The sequence below is a fragment of the Vidua macroura genome, chromosome 26, assembly GCF_024509145.1.
Source record: "Vidua macroura isolate BioBank_ID:100142 chromosome 26, ASM2450914v1, whole genome shotgun sequence".
NCBI lineage: Eukaryota > Metazoa > Chordata > Aves > Passeriformes > Viduidae > Vidua > Vidua macroura.
The window spans coordinates 2,964,144-2,980,384 of record NC_071596.1 but is presented as its reverse complement, the minus strand read 5'-3'; the positions used below and the strand labels follow the sequence as shown (position 1 = coordinate 2,980,384).

At 44.7% G+C, this 16,241-nt stretch overlaps 1 protein-coding gene and 1 long non-coding RNA gene across 5 annotated transcripts in view; one reads left to right on the top strand and one right to left on the bottom strand.

The window, feature by feature from the left end:
- RFX2 (regulatory factor X2) overlaps positions 1-16,241 on the bottom strand; it is a 68,577-nt gene that overhangs the window by 34,760 nt on the left and 17,576 nt on the right. The window lies entirely within an intron of this gene.
- On the top strand, positions 7,112-9,602 carry LOC128819205 (uncharacterized). Its single transcript, XR_008440671.1, has 2 exons — positions 7,112-7,297; positions 8,945-9,602. It is a non-coding gene; the product is annotated as an uncharacterized LOC128819205 (long non-coding RNA).

The window sequence follows — 16,241 nt, the reverse complement described above, 5'->3', positions numbered from 1 at the left end:
GCTTACATTTAAGAATAATTATTTGGTTATTGGAACTTTTATTCAGGTTTAGTTGGCTTGGGGCTTAGATAAATGGGAAAACCAGAACAGCAATAATGGAATGCAGGAGAAATAAAAATGCTATTTACCCATCTGTTCTAGATGGGCTCTAAATGGTATTTTCTCCCCTGACTGCAGAAAAAGGAACCAGGGAATTTACATTTAATGGTTTCGCTACTGAGAATTCTCAACATTCTCAAAACAGACTGAAAATAATAAAAGTAATGCAAGGAAAGGCTGATTTTGATTATTTTCTAGCAGATGTAAGTATCCATCTACTTCATCCACCACACTCTAGGCCACAGTTATTTTACTAAAGAAAACTGCCTTAAATATTTTCCATTTCATTCAATATTTCTGGCTCAGCCTCGATGCAATAACTTGCCCTGAAAAGGCATTGGTTGTGCTCGAAGCAGGGCACAGAAAGGAAGTGTTTCATTCTTTGGAAGAAGGAACTGGTTTATTTGATGTGAATGAAAATGGATCCCTCCTCTGAGGCAAATATTTGTGTTAAAGCCAGCCTGGCTCCTGCCTCACACCCATCCTTCATCCCTGCTGCTCAAGTCTCCAAAGCATGAGACCTCCAAGGAATAACAGGCATTCCCCTGTGTCATAGTTAAAAAAAAAAAACAACCTATTTTTTACCTCTTGTAAAGAAATCTCCATAACCTTAACAAGAAGGACTTCTCTCCCTAAGTGAACTGAAAAAAAAGACTATTTTAAAGGTAATAAACTGCCTAGAAATTTGAAGTTTTGTTGCTTTACATTATCAGTAGAAAAGAAAAATTGTGGGGGCAGGAGGAGTAGTCTAAAGAGTTTGTTTTAATTCTTATGACTTTTTCCCTTTTAGTTACTGATAATAATATTTTCTTTATGCCATTTTAAAGTTTTGAGCCTACTTTACCTTTCTTCTAATCTTTTATCACAACAAGAAATAAGTGCATAGGTAATTAGCCAGCACTGAAACCCACTACACTCATCAGTACATTAATTAGGAAATCTCAAAATTATTAAAATCTTAAATTGGAGACCCAAAACTACTACACCCTGAAATTCCAATCAGGAAAACGCCTATTTAATTTTTTTCCATCACCCAAAAAAAGCTCCCAAGGTAGAGGAGGACACAGCTCCCAACCAAGACCATGGGGTGCCCCCATCTCTTTGGAAAAACATGATTCCAGCTCCCTCAGATGGGAAATCAAAAGACATTCCTTGCTTTTTCTGGCTGAGCCAAGGAGAGCCTGCTCTGCCCAGCATTTCCATTTAGGAATTATCTTTCCCTCAGACTGCTGATTCTTTGATTCTTTTCTGCAAAGGTTGGGATTAAATCACGAGATGGTATTTCTTGTTGGGACTCAGATGTTTATCAGTTCTTCTCCATGTCACAAACCCTGAGTTCTGCAGCACTTCACTCCAACAAACTGAAAATGGAGCCCCATCTCTCTCTCTACAAGGCCTTTTAAGGATAAACTGTCCAATTAAACAATGACACCTGAATTATTTTTACTTTTAACCCAAAAACGAACCACCTGTGGTTCATAATGTGGAGTTTTTTATCCAATTACACAAAACCAATCAAACCCATGGGAAAGAATGTGAAGAAGAAGGAGAAAAAGGAGAAGAAGGAGAAGAAGAAGAAGGAGAAGGAGAAGGAGAAGGAGAAGGAGAAGGAGAAGGAGAAGGAGGACCAGCCTCCACCCTAAAACCTCCATCTTGCTTTATATATATTACTGTATTCTAAAACCTTCAACTCTAAGTTTCCCACCCTGTGACATTCCACACTTCTATTCAAACTCCACACCCACAATCCCAGTTCTATCATTCCATTTTGGAAGCTTCTCCATGGCCTCAGGTCAATGCAGTGTTCTCCTGGGGGTCAGTGCCTGGCAGCACAGAAAGTCTGAAATCCTCAGTGACCAGGGCTCCAACACCACTCAGGGATGCTGAGAGAACAAAGCTCCCACCTGGGCTGTGAGCTCAAAGCATTTGGGAGTCTGCTTGTTCAGCACCTGAACTCAATCCCTGTCCATGGTGTTTGTCCAGCTCCAGTTGTGACATTCCCTTGGCTCTGGAGAGCAGCTGGGAACAGCAATTCCTGGGATCTGAACTGCTCTGAAAGCCCTGGAAGGTGAGCTGCTGCCGTGCCTTTGAGAGGGAGCCAGGAAATCTCACAGAATCATGGAATGGTTTGGGTTGGGAGGGACATTAAAGCCCATCCAGTGCCAGCCCTGCCATGGCAGGGACACCTTCCACTATCCCAGGTCACTCCAAGCCCTGCCCAGCCTGGCCTTGGGCACTGCCAGGGATCCAGGGGCAGCCACAGCTACTCTGGGCACCCTGTGCCAGGGCCTGCCCACCCTGCCAGGGAACAATTCCTAATTCCCAATCTCCCATCCAGCCCTGCCCTCTGGCAGTGGGAGCCATTCCCTGTGTCCTGGCACTCCAGTTCCTGACAAAGAGCCCCTCTCCAGTTTCCTTTAGGCCCCTTCAGATCCTGGAAGGTTTAGACCAGACAGAGCCTTGGCTCCTCCAAACCTTGACCTCAGCACCAGGACTGTCCGTGCCACGTCGAGGTGACACCGAGCCACCCCGCAGGGCCTGGCACAGGGTGGGACAGTGCCCAAAATCCCCACAGCAGCACCAACCCTTGGGCACTGTCCCATCCCAGGGGTGGAGCACCTCTCACAGCCAGCCCCTCCTCAGGCCATGTCCTTTCCCCTCCCAGGCTGCTGGCAGCTGGCACCTGAAGCTGCTCACCCGCAGTGTCCTGAAGCACGTGGAACCTTTCTCCTTCCCTGAGTCCTGTTAAGAGGAGGGGAATGGAAGTGGGAAGCAAAAATGCCAAGGAACTTGAAAAGTAGCTTTCTGAAGAGACTACTCATTACACTGCTTCAAAATTTTATAAACAAGAGAAGGCACCAGACCCTGCCACTGATTAGGTTAAATTAATTTAGAACAGAAGCAAACACTGCTTGTCTAGGAGCTCCAGTTACCTGGAAACACAGATAAACCCAAAACACACTTTTCAAGGGCAGCAGGCATTATAGCTGGGGTTGGGTTTTTTTTTTTTTTTCCAGAAACCTGGTCCTCATGGAAAAATACAAATCTGGAAATGGCTTTTATTAGCAAGTTAATAATATACTGAAATACAAATATACACTCAGTCTTTAATTAGATTTCACAGAATTAAGTCAAGTAATATATATATACAGCTAACTGTTGTGTAACAGCCGTTCACTAATCTCTGCTGTTTCTTTAAAAGTAACTTTGAAGACAGAAAAGAGTCAGGAATGGATCTGTAATTTGGAGTTTCCTTAAGAGCCAAATGAAATTGAAGAGCAGAAGCCACAATAGTTTAGGGGTTGCTGACAAAATCCAAATCCCACGTGCAGGAATCTCAGACATGAACAGGGGCAAAGTATTGTTGGGAACACAATCCCACACCCAAACCTGTCCTGTTTTCTTTGGGGTTATTAACCTGAATGCAAGGTCCTATTTACAGGAAAATGGACATGTACTCAATGAACCAGCCTAACCTTCTGGAGCTAAAGAACTAGGTCATCTTTGTAATAAAGCTGCATTCATCTTTGTAGATAAAAAGCTGATGTTGCAAGAAGAAAGAAGCAGCAGAAAAGCTGCTGACAGTGGGCAGTGCCAGCACCCTTGGGGGGAAGAACCTTTCCCTGAGCTCCATCCCAAGCCCTGACACAGCTCCAGACATCCCTGGGGCTCTCACAGACTCACCTGCACCACCCACAGCTGTTTATTGGTAAGAAAAGGCCAAGAGATTCCAGATCTTTAGTGCAGCACAACCCTGTCAACAAGTGGAACTCCTCATTTCTTTCCTATGAACCACCTAAACCTTGACTTCAGAAAAGTTTTGCTGCAATGATGGCAAATGGTAGCTAAGAAACAACATCTGGGTATCTGCTGAGCAGTGAGGATGACTTCACATCTGGAAGGAGGGAGGAATTAAAAGTCACACTCCAGTGCTCTCCATGTCCAGGCTGTAACAAACACATTGGTGCTGCCTGGTGAAAACAAGCACAAGTTCTGGGCTTGAATGAATTGTTTCCCATATATTTAATATGTGCACTGTAGGGGGCTTCCCAGGACTGTGATTCAATGGGGGAAATACAATTTCTGAAAGTAGAAATAGTCTGAAATAGAACCCCAGGATGGTTTGGGTTGGAAGGATCTTAAAGCCCACCCAGATCCACCCCCTGCCATGGCAGGGACACCTCCCACTGTCCCAGGTGCTCCAAGCCCTGTCCAGCCTGGCCTTGGGCACTGCCAGGGATCCAGGGGCAGCCACAGCTGCTCTGGGCACCCTGTGCCAGGGCCTGCCCACCCTGCCAGGGAACAATTCCTGCCCAATATCCCATCCAGCCCTGCCCTCTGGCAGTGGGAGCCATTCCCTGTGTCCTGTCCCTCCAGGCCCTGGGAGCAAACAGCATCTCCAGGAAAAACCTGGCACAAAAGCATTCCAAAGGTTCCTTTCTGGGACACATCTCCAAGTTTCCATCCTCAGCCAAAGCAGAGTCTCTGGTTCCTTGTCCCCTGCAGTGTGTGCCTGCTCCCAGGACAATCCCAGGTACCTGGGCACAGCTAATCCTCCTCTGGCTGAATTGGGATCATTTTGGAACAAGGAGCTGCAAACCTTGGTGCTGTTTTTTATAGCTTGTCCTACAGCTTTTATAGCTTGTCCGACGTCAGAGAACTATGGAATGTGTCACTTATTTGAAATTAATTCCAAGAAATCAGCTTAACTCACACCTGTAGTTCACCAGCCCTCATTTTTTACTTGCTTAGACTAGACAACCCTGTGTGAAGCAGATTTGCTGCAGTATTGCATGGAGAATTGCTGCAGTACTGCATGGGGGTTTGCTGCAGTATTCCATGGAGAATTGCTGCAGTAATCCACGGGGATTGGCTGCAGTGTTCCATGGAGAATTGCTGCAGTATTGCATGAAGTGATGCAGTACTCCATGGGGATTGGCTGCAGTGTTCCATGGGGATGTGGGGTGGCTGCAGCAGCTGTTTCCAGCCAGCACAGCAGGAACTGCTGCCAGCACAGCCCTGGGTGTTGCTATTTATTTACACAGCACCTCTCAGGAGCGTTGTGGTGCCTCACAAAGTGAAGCAGAAGAAGCAACAAACACAAACTGGGGCTGTTTGGAGAAGGGATGACTTTGTCTCAGATTTTACAGCATCAGTGGAGTCAGGGCTTGGGATCTCCAGAGGATCCCACCATGGGGTGAAGCGTGGCTTGAACTGGGGGTTTGTACTTTGGGAGGCAGAAGAGGAGGAGGAAAAGGAGGAAGAGGAGAAGGAAGAGGAGGCTCCAGGTTGTCCCAGCTCAGCACAACACAGGGAACATTGCCCTGACCAGGAACTGGTGTAACTGGGAGCAACCACCAGGAAAATCTGAGCTCTGCTCCTGCACTCCACAGGAAATGGAGTCAGGGAGAAGAGAGCTGGAGAAGGGCTTTGGACAAGGGCCTGGAGGGACAGGACAAGGGGGAATGGCTTCCAACTGACAGAGGGATGGGTTAGATGGGATATTGGGAAGGAATTCTTCCCTGGGAGGGTGGGGAGGAGCTGGAGAAGCTCTGGCTGCCCCTGGATCCCTGGAACTGTCCAAGCACTGGGCTTGGGGCAACCTGGGACAGTGGAAGGTGCCCCTGCCCATGGCAGGGGTGGCACTGGATGGGCTTTAAGGACCTTTCCAGCCCAAACCATTCCATGATTCTGTGATCTCCAGCCACTCCTCAGCCACACGGGGTGGCCCAAAATTAAACTCCCAGCAGTTCTCCAACCACTCCATAGCTGTGTGCAGTGCACATTTCAGCAAGTACAGGGACATCAGCAACTGCTTCCCCACCACTGCACTGCTCCAGTGAGGAGGGGGAAGGGGCTGTGGATCTTTCTGTGGGAATTTAAAGTTCTGCTGGTGCCTGGCACAGATTCCAGGACTAAACAAAACCCCAAACAGAAGATAGAAACTGTCTAGAGACAGGCAATTCTCCCTGGAAAGGCAAAGAGAAGGCTGCTGTAGATGTCCTAGAAATGCAGTTTGGGAATATGGATTTGAATATTCTGCACTTGGAGAACAGCACTGGTGGATTTTTGGTGAGGACAGCAGGAAGACTAACTGTATCCTACAGGAATGGGAGGAGATAAAGGCTTCAACAGCTCCACACTGCTCCAACAGCTCCCACTGTCCCAAAGAAAGAGAACTGACTGCTACAGAACTGGAATTAACCGAGTGAGATTGTTTATCCAGGCAATAAATTCCTGTGGCCAGAGTTTTTCACCTGGAGAACAAGTGGCTGGCTTTGTGATGGGCAGCTCACCACAGTGACCTTTCTGTCTCTGCTCTGGCTGGACAGGGACTTTGATGACCCCAAAACCCACATCCCCAAACCTCACCTCATCCCAAACCCACCTCATCCCATCATCCCTAAAACCCACCTCATCCCAAACCCACCTTATCCCAAACCTCGCCTGATCCCACCATCCCCAAACCTACCCCATCCCACCATCCCCAAACCCCACCTCATCCCAAACCCACCTCATCCCATCATCCCTAAAACCCACCTCATCCCAAACCCACCTTATCCCAAACCTCGCCTGATCCCACCATCCCCAAACCCCATCTGATCCCAAACCCACCTCATCCCACCATCCCCAAACCCCACCTGATCCCAAACCCACCTGATCCCAAACCCACCTCATCCCACCATCCCCAAACCCACCTGGTCCCACCATCCCCAAACCCCACCTGATCCCAAACCCACCTGATCCCACCATCCCCAAACCCCACCTGATCCCAAACCCACCTCATCCCACCATCCCCACCACGGGCTGGGTCAGTCCAGAAGCTCCTGATGGATCAGGACGAGCGGGGGAAGCTTTAAACCCTTTTGAACCATAAAACTGGGGTGGGGGAGGAAATATCTTCTCTGCCAACTCCGAGACCCCTCTGAGGTGTTTTGGGGACCCCGCATGGAGCAGCCGAAGCCGGGGCGGGCGAGGAAGCCGCGGATGGCGGGAGGATGTGGGGGAGGCTGCGATGTTTGGGGACCAACAGCGGTTGCCAGGGGTGACGCCGTCCCCTCCCGGTCTCCTCCCGTTGCCAGGCGACGCGGGGAGCGTTTCCCAAACCAAACATCCCCATCCCGCCTCACCAAATATGTCAGCGGGTATTTTCAGGAGCCCGGGGAAGGCAGGAGGGACAAATAACGCCTTTGCCATGGTAACTGCGAGGGGGGGCCCCGCGGGCGCCGCCGCGGCTTTGTTTTGGTTTGGTTTCATTTTATTGAATTGTTATTTCAGAATAAACGGATTAGCGGGAGGGGGGAGCGCTCGGCAAAGCAGATGCTCAGGAGAGAAATATTTTTGTTCTTTTTGTTCGGTTGGGGTCTTTTAAAAAATAATATTAAGGAATTAAGCTTTTTTGGAGCTGGGTGTAGATGCTCAGGAGAGAAATCTTCTTGTTCATTTGGGTTTTTTTTTTAAATAATATTATAGAATTAAGCTTTTTTGGAGCTGAGTGTAGATGCTCAGGAGAGAAATCTTCTTGTTCATTTGTTTTTTTTTTTTAAATAATATTATAGAATTAAGCTTTTTTGGAGCTGGGTGTAGATGCTCAGAAGAGAAATCTTGTTCATTTGGGGTTTTTACAAATAATATTAAGGAACTAAGCTTTTTTGGAACTGGGTGTAGGTGCTCAGGAGAGAAATATTTTTGTTAATTTGGTTTTTTTTTTTTTTAACAATATTAAATAATTAAACTTTTTTGGAGCTGGGTGTAAACTACTCATGGTGTTTCTGCACCCCTAAACACACACAAGTCCCTCTGCAAGTTCTCTTCCAACTTATGTCTTTTTTTTTCCCTGTCTATTTGTAGATCCCTCCAAGTTTTCCAGCAGAATTTAGATCCCTTTCAGCCAGGGTTTAGCTTACTTCAAACAGGTTTGCTTTTCTTGGTGGTGGCTGTGAATCCAGGCAAAGGCAGCCTGGTTGGAAAATGAGCTTTTGGGAGAGGGGGTGTGTGGTTTTGGAGTGTCCTCTGATTTGATGAAGAGGAGAAATTAATCAAAAGGATGTTTTCTTCTAGTGCCATGAACGTGGAAAGCTAATTTAAATTCTCCACATGGATTTTTTTACATTAGAATTTGAGGCAATTAATCATAAGCAAAAAATGTAGAGACACTCAGAGGATTTTAAGGGAGAGCTTGCTCTGGGGAAATAAAGATTAGAGAAAGGCTTTTGTTGGGCTGGTGGGAACATTGTCCTGGGTGCCGTGGTCTGATCCAACACATAAAATTCTGCTGTGCTTGCTGATCATCAGTGAGGCCACAGACTGCTGTCACAGGTCCCAGCAGGAGCAGATCTGGGGCACAATTTGTCTCTCTAGCTTTTCAATATAAGTTTAGGCAGTGGCATCACTTCAGTTCACCTTGGCAGTGATCAATAAAAGCTCATCACTGGTGATTTCCAGGTGGGGGTGCTTTCAGTGCTTCCTCTGGTGTTTCTCCAGGTGTTTTGCCACTGATTATAGAATCAGAAAGTTTGGAAAAGACCTCCAGGATAAAGCCCAACCTTTGATGGAATGCACAGTTCCCCAGGGTGCTCCACAAGCTTGGACTTCTCACAAGCATTCACTTCTCTGAGGCACATGTCATAAAAAGCTGGAATCATTCATCCACTGGATGAAAAATAGAAGTCACAATCCTGAGCACGTTTTAAATCAAGTCTTCCAAAATTTTGGTTCTTTAAGGACTTTTAATCCTAAAAGATTTTATGGTTCTTTTGGATCTTTAAGGATATTTTCCCCTCAGCTATTGCTGACCCAGCTCCCAAACTACTCCTTGGTCTTTTAGCATTTATTTCCTTCTCAGGGGAACTGCCCTGCACGAGAAGAATTAACCCAAAAATATTCTGAAGGAGGCAAATAATCTTTTGCTGGAGATGTTCAGAGCAGCATTCAACAGAGAGCAACTACTTATGGAAGACAAGAACAACTTAAAAAGTCAACTGGAAATTAAAAAGTCATAATTTAAAGACTCTCCCTGGCTAAGGGATAACACAGACAGCACCTGCAGCTCACTGAGGTGATCCAAGAGCATTTACACTCATTAATGAAAAAATCAATCAAACCAAGCTCATTCAACCCCTGCCCATCCCACCACTGCTCTAAGGCCAACTTCAGCACTGCAGCCTCCAAACTGTGTGAAAATGGTTAAAAGCTGCTTTAGCACTGTGACATTTGGCCAAATGAAGGACTTCAAAAGAGAATTCTGGCCACGACAGCAGAAGCAGCAAAGGTGGATGTGACCAACCTGCTGACAACTGTGGCCTCTCAAAGCCCAGCCTGTAAAACCAGCCCAAACTCCCTGTCTAGACCCTCTTGTTCCTTACAGCAGAATTCCTGCAGGGATATCTTTGCTGGCACTGACCCAAGAGACATCAGCTCCTCTCAGAGTGTAAAAGAGACCAGCTGCCCTCATAGACCCACTATATTTATTCCAAATTAAATCCAAGATGCTTCTCACTTCATTCCTTTCTCCTAAGTGCCCTTTTCTCTGCTTTAATATGCTAAAAATTACTGCTGGGATGAGGAAAACACATTAAAATTGAGAGTTCACACCTCTCAAATGTGGATGGCAGTGGAGGTTTTAGGATTCCAGTTGCTGGAGTCCTGTAACTCCCACAAGTGCCTGACAAGGAAAAGGGTTTCCAGCTTTCCAACTTTTACTGAAAAAAAAAAAGTCAAGAGAAGAACATGAATTCAGAAAATCACTATTTAAACTGTCAGCCTTCCTTATTTTTATCTCCTAGTGGGGTTTTAACCCAACTTTATACTTTGGGGAATTTCTGGTCTCGTGGGGGAAGGAGTTTATTTGCACTCAAATCTCCCCCCCCTTTTTTTTTTCCCCCAAAGTTTCTTTCTACTTTTCCTTTTCAGAAGATGAAATGAACTTCTTACAGGAAGGAGAGCAATGTGAGGAGTGTTAAGTGTGACTGCAGAAGCTATTTCCAGTCTCTACAGCATTTACTGAGCAGTATATTGAAGAGGCCATGAAATGCTAATGATCTCCAGACTGCCAGAGATACCGTCCTAAACAGAAGGAAAAAATCTCTTTGAGAGATTTTTTTTTTTTTTTTGCCTATTCCATCTCCAGAAAAACCACACAAAACTTTAACACCTCCCTTTGGCTAAAGCTCTCCAAGTTTCACTTGAAGAAAACCGAAAAGGAAAACCAGATGGGGGTGGGGGAGTGGATAGAGATGATCCAGAGCTAAAATATCTATTAGTGGGAAATTCCACCATCTCCTCCCCCTCCCCCCAAAAAAAACAAAACCAAAAAAAAAAAACCCAAAAAAACCCAAACGGGCTGCATGGGTCAGATTCCACCCGCAGACCCAGGAACCAGCTCCAAACACATTCACTCAGCCCTTTTTATTCTCTTGCTTGTCTAAGTGGCTGCTAGGCAACCCCAGCAGCATCGCTGCTCATATGCATTAACTATTAACTATTATTTCATTCCTTCCCCCCCCCTTTTCCACAAAAAGGCAGCAAATTCGTGGCAGATAATTCTTTTCCCAAAAGGAAATGCTGGCTGAAAATGGAGCTGTGTCAGGGATGGATATTGCCAGTTTAGTTCCAGGCTGGGGTGCATCCACCACCCTGCACTACCCACCTGGAGCTCTCCTTAGGGGATGAAAAACTCATTTTTGGTACACCAGGAGATGCAGCTGCTCCATGTTAAGCTCAGGAGGGAACTGCAGTGCTGCCCACACAGGGAGCCAAAAATTCTGGTGTCAGTTTGGTGAAGCAGCAACCACCCCCACTGCTGCAGCCCTTGTGGCCATCTGGAGGAGGGAATCCTCCTGTGGGAACAAGCCCTGCTTTTTGCCAGAGCTGGGCAGCAGGAAGGATGCTGCTGCCCTGCCCGAGGTAGGATTTGAGACATAATTCAAAGATTTCTGCTCCCCTCCCTCTGAGAGGCAGCTCTGGGAGCAGCATCCCCATCCCTGCCAAAGGCAACTCTCCCAGCCACTCCAGTGGATGTTTCCTCTGAAGAAATAAACATCAAAATTGGGATGGGACAGAAGAAAGCAGAAGCTGGTGGTGGTTAGAAGTGGTTGGGCTACTTCAGCTCAGCACAGAAATTCAGTGATGTATCGAGCTCCCCTCAGCCTGGTCCCTGACTTTGTGACACTCCTGTACCATTACCAGGACAATCATTACAACAGAGGAGGAAGGTGCTGCTCAGGACAACAAAACCTCAGGAAAAGGTGAATTTTTCACCTGCAGGAAGACTCCAAGAAGGGAGAGGGAAGACTGCTGAAACGCAGAGCCCAGCACTCTTCCAGCCCAGTGACATTTCTGAGTAATTACAAACCCTTAGGATCCATTATAATGTTAATTTACAGGCCAGTTGTTGTGGAGAAGTGTGATTAGATGTTGTGTAGCTACAATGCAGACTGGAAGGAATGCTAAGAATGCCTCCACTCAGAACTGCAATGAGCAGTATTGGACTAAACCCTTTTCTGACCCAGAGATGGGGCAACTGAGAGGTGTTTTAAAAACTTTTATTCCATTTTCAGTCTCATTTGAAGGGTGAGATAATACAGGTGTAACAATTCACATCATCACAAACAGAAGCCAAATATTTCCTAGTTATAAACCACTATAAGCTAGGTTTCTATAGGATATATGGAGTTTTTCTTTACTTTCTTTTCATAATATATTTTCACTATAAGATAGGTTTCTTGGCCTATCAGCTTTTGTCACACCATAGTGCAAATTCCTTAAAACTAATAATCTAAAATTATTCTTTGGGGGTCCTAATACAATGCATCTTTTATAGTTCTATTTCTCTAAAGTATCCAGTCTTATTTCTAAGGCCATCCTTTAAAACTTGTTTCTAGTTCCATTTCTCTCTCAGCAATGTCTGTCCTATTCCATGGCATTTCTAAGTCAGCATTTCTTATCTCAAGGTTTGCATAGAGGTGCCCACTGTGTGAGCCTTCTGTCAAACTTTGAGAATTCCCTACAAATCCATTTCCCAGCAGCAGCAGCAGCAGCAGGAAGAGCAGGAGCTGGAGCAGAGAGGGGCATCCACAGAGCTTGGGCAGGATCATGGCACAGGGCAGGTCCTGGCAGCAGAAGGTTCAGGGATCAGCCCCTCTTCTGCTGTAGAGGGCTCCAGAGAAGCTGCCAGGCAATGGAAATGTTCACATGATCCCAGGATGGGTCGGGTTGGAGGGACCTCAAAGCCCATCCAGCGCCACCCCTGCCATGGCAGGGACACCCCCCACCATCCCAGGCTGCTCCAAGCCCTGCCCAGCCCGGCCTTGGGCACTGCCAGGGATCCAGGGGCAGCCACAGCTGCTCTGGCAATTCCAGCCCAGCCCCTGCCCACCCTGCCAGGGAACAATTTCTCCCCAATGTCCCATCCATCCCTGCCCTCTGGCAGTGGGAGCCATTCCCTGTGTCCTGTCCCTCCAGGCCCCTGGGAGCAAACAGCATCTCCAGGAAAAACCTGGCACAAAAGCATTCCAAAGGTTCCTTTCTGGGACACATCTCCAAGTTTCCACCCTCAGCCAAAGCAGAGTCTCTGGTTTCCTGTCCCCTGCAGTGTGTGCCTGCTCCCAGGACAATCCCAGGTACCTGGGCACAGCTAATCCTCCTCTGGCTCGGGATGAGAGGGTCCCACTGGGGTCACTCCTCACATCTCCAAACAAAGAATTGAGTGTTTGTCTCAGCTGGGAGCATCCTATGGATCTGTGGCACCAGCCCAATTCAAGAGTCCAGGCTAAGTGTCTTCTCTAATACAGGCCAGGCAGAAAATGTTTGTTTTTCAAATTATGAGATGTTTCTTATGTTCCAACCAATGCTGTGTTCTCATGGTGCTTCCTATGCTGCTTACGTTCTTACCAATATCAGTTGAGGATGACAAAAACTTTTAAAAAGTTTTTAAAGCACTTCAAAACCTGTTAAAAAGGTTAAAAACTGAAACAAATCTCTTTATACACAATGTCTGCCCATTTCACAATGAAGAGAAGCAAAACTAGTAATTTTAATTTTTTTTTTTTAACATTAATGTCTCAGCACATTTGGAAGCAGAATCAGGCGTAATTTCATTTCTGAAACCTACCCATTAAAAGGGCTGCCAGATGTGATATAAATTTTCCTCTACAAAAACAAATTGATTAAATGCAAACTGAACTGGAGTCCCTAAAGCTTTGTCACAGCAAACTTCACGCAGCAGTTTTGTAATTTGCAGGTAGAAATACATCAGAACATTCATTTTCAGCCTCATATGAGCACCTCGTTACTCTGCAAAGTAATATTTTTAAGCTATGAATAGGATTTAAATTATTCAGGGATGGAAAAAACAAATCCATCTCCTCTGGAAAGGAAACCACCAGCTGCTGAGAGCAGAGCAGCTCTTCTCCTCAGGCCAAATAATCAGCAATGTGCAGAAGTGCAGCACTGCGAGCAAAGGAGAGGTTTTCTAGGAATATTCATGCAGGGAAAAAGGGTTTTGGAATATTTAGGGTGGAAGAGACCTCCCAGACCATCGAGTCCAAGTTGTGACTGATCCCCAGATTGTCAGCAGAGCACTGAGTGTGGACACTCCAGGAAATCTCCCCTGGAAGCCCCTTCCAATGTTTGTCCCCCTTCTAGTGAAGAAATCCCTCCTGATGGCCAGGCTGAGAGGGTGCAGCAGGTCATAAAGTGTTGGTTTTCCTAGCTTTTACAGAGATGGGGTAAATTAATTTAAAATTAATTAAAATGAAATGTAAGTTAAATTTAAAATTTTTAATTCATTGAAAAAATTTTTTTAGAAATTAAGATTTTAATAATTTAAATTTAATTAAAATGAAATTTATTTTAAATCAATTTAAAATTAATTAAATGGATTAAATTAATTAAATTTATTAAATTAAATAATTTAATTTAATTTAATTTAATTTAATTTAATTTAATTTAAAATCTGCAGTGTTTACATATAAATATACAAGACTATATAAACTCTCTATCAGGTTTTAAGAATTTTTTTACAAATCCATTTCTCACATCAAAGGAGCAGAAAAGACAGAGGGAAAAGGAATCTCCTCAGCATCACCTGAGGTTCTGACACAGTCACACCTGGACCTGCTTTTTTCCATGGATATTTCAAATTCCAGGCTCAGGGAGAGTTTAAATGAGGACAGGGAAAGAAGGGGAAAGGGGGAAATTTGCACAGATTTAATTCTCTGAGCACACGAAGGAGGAAATTTGCACAGATTTAATTCTCTGAGCACATGAAGGAAAAAATTTGCACAGATTTAATTCTCTGAGCACACGAAGGAAGGAAATTTGTACAATTTAATTCTATGAGCACACGAAGGAAGGAATTTGCAGATTTAATTCTCTGAGCACATGAAGGAAGGAAATTTGTACAATTAAATTCTCGGAGCACATGAAAGAAGGAATTTGCACAGATTTAATTCTCTGAGCACATGAAGGAAGGAATTTGCACAGATTTGATTCTCTGAGCACACGAGGGAATGAATTTGCACAGATTTAATTCTCTGGGCACATGAAGGAAGGAATTTGCAGAGATTTAATTCTCTGAGCACACAAGGGAATGAATTTACACAGATTTAATTCTGAGCACACGAAGGAAGGAATTTGCACAGATTTGATTCTCTGAGCACACGAGGGAATGAATTTACACAGATTTAATTCTCTGAGCACACGAAGGAAGGAAATTTGCACAGATTTCTCTGAGCACATGAAGGAATGAATTTGCACAGATTTAATTCTGAGCACATGAAGGAAGGAATTTGCACAGATTTAATTCTCTGAGCACACAAGGGAATGAATTTACACAGATTTAATTCTCTGAGCACACGAAGGAAGGAATTTGCACAGATTTAATTCTCTGAGCACACGAGGGAATGAATTTGCACAGATTTAATTTTGAGCACACGAAGGAAGGAATTTGCAGATTTAATTCTGAGCACACGAAGGAGATGGCAGCGATGGGGAGGAACCAGGGCTCTTCTGCCAGGTTGTCTCTTGGCCACCCAGATATTTGCAAATTCCCACAAGGATCCCGGATTCCAGTGCAAGAATAAACTCATTTTTGTTCTGAGCAAGGCCAGCCTCCCTTCCAGCCACACCCCAGCTGACTTCAGAAAGTTTTGTGCCAAAACTCAAGAACCAGGAGCAGATCTTTCCTTGCTGGAACACCAAAGGAGGCAGGAGGATGTTGTCCACGCTCCTGGGTGGGAAATGGATTTGTAGAAAATTCTCAAAGCTTGACAGAAAGTTTCTGTATTGTTTCACCCTTCACATGAGACTGAAAATGGAATTAAAGTTTTTAAAATGCCTCTCAGTTGCCCCATCTCTGGGGCAGAAAAAGGCTTAATCCAACATTCTGGATATCTGTGTCTCCAGGAACAGCAGCTGAATATTCCTGAATATTATTGAATATTATTGAATATTACTGAATATTACTGAATATTATTGAACATTGTTGAATATTGCTGAATATCATTGAATATTGCTGAATATTATTGAAGATTATTTAATATAATTGAATATTGCTGAATATCATTGAATATTGCTGAATATTATTGAATATTGCTGAATATTATTGAATATTGCTGAATATTATTGAAGATTATTTAATATAATTGAATATTGCTGAATATTATTGAATATTGCTGAATATTATTGAATATTATTGAATATTATTGAATATTATTGAATATTATTGAATATTAAGCCCCCCCAGACTTGCCTGAGGCATTGACCCGTTCTGGATTTTGCAAAATCACAGTGCAAGAGCACTGACCCAGCAGCAGCAGCTTTCTCCCTTACTCTGCTGTGAAGAATATTGAAGATCTCTCATCACATGAAGCACAGGGAGATCACTCTGAGGCACTGAGAGCCAAGACCCTGCTCTGTGTGGGCTGGGAAGATTTCAAAGGATTTTTTCCATACAAAAAATTGCAGAGAACGTTTGATCAACTCACCTCAAGCTGATTCTCCTGCCTGAGTTGCAGAGCTTCAAAAGGATCAGAGGAATCAGCATTCAGGTTTTCCACTGTACTAAGGATTTACTCTATTTTCCTTTTGAAATTATGAATTGTTTGTTTATCACCCCATTGTTGCTCTCTTAGCTTTGTGAC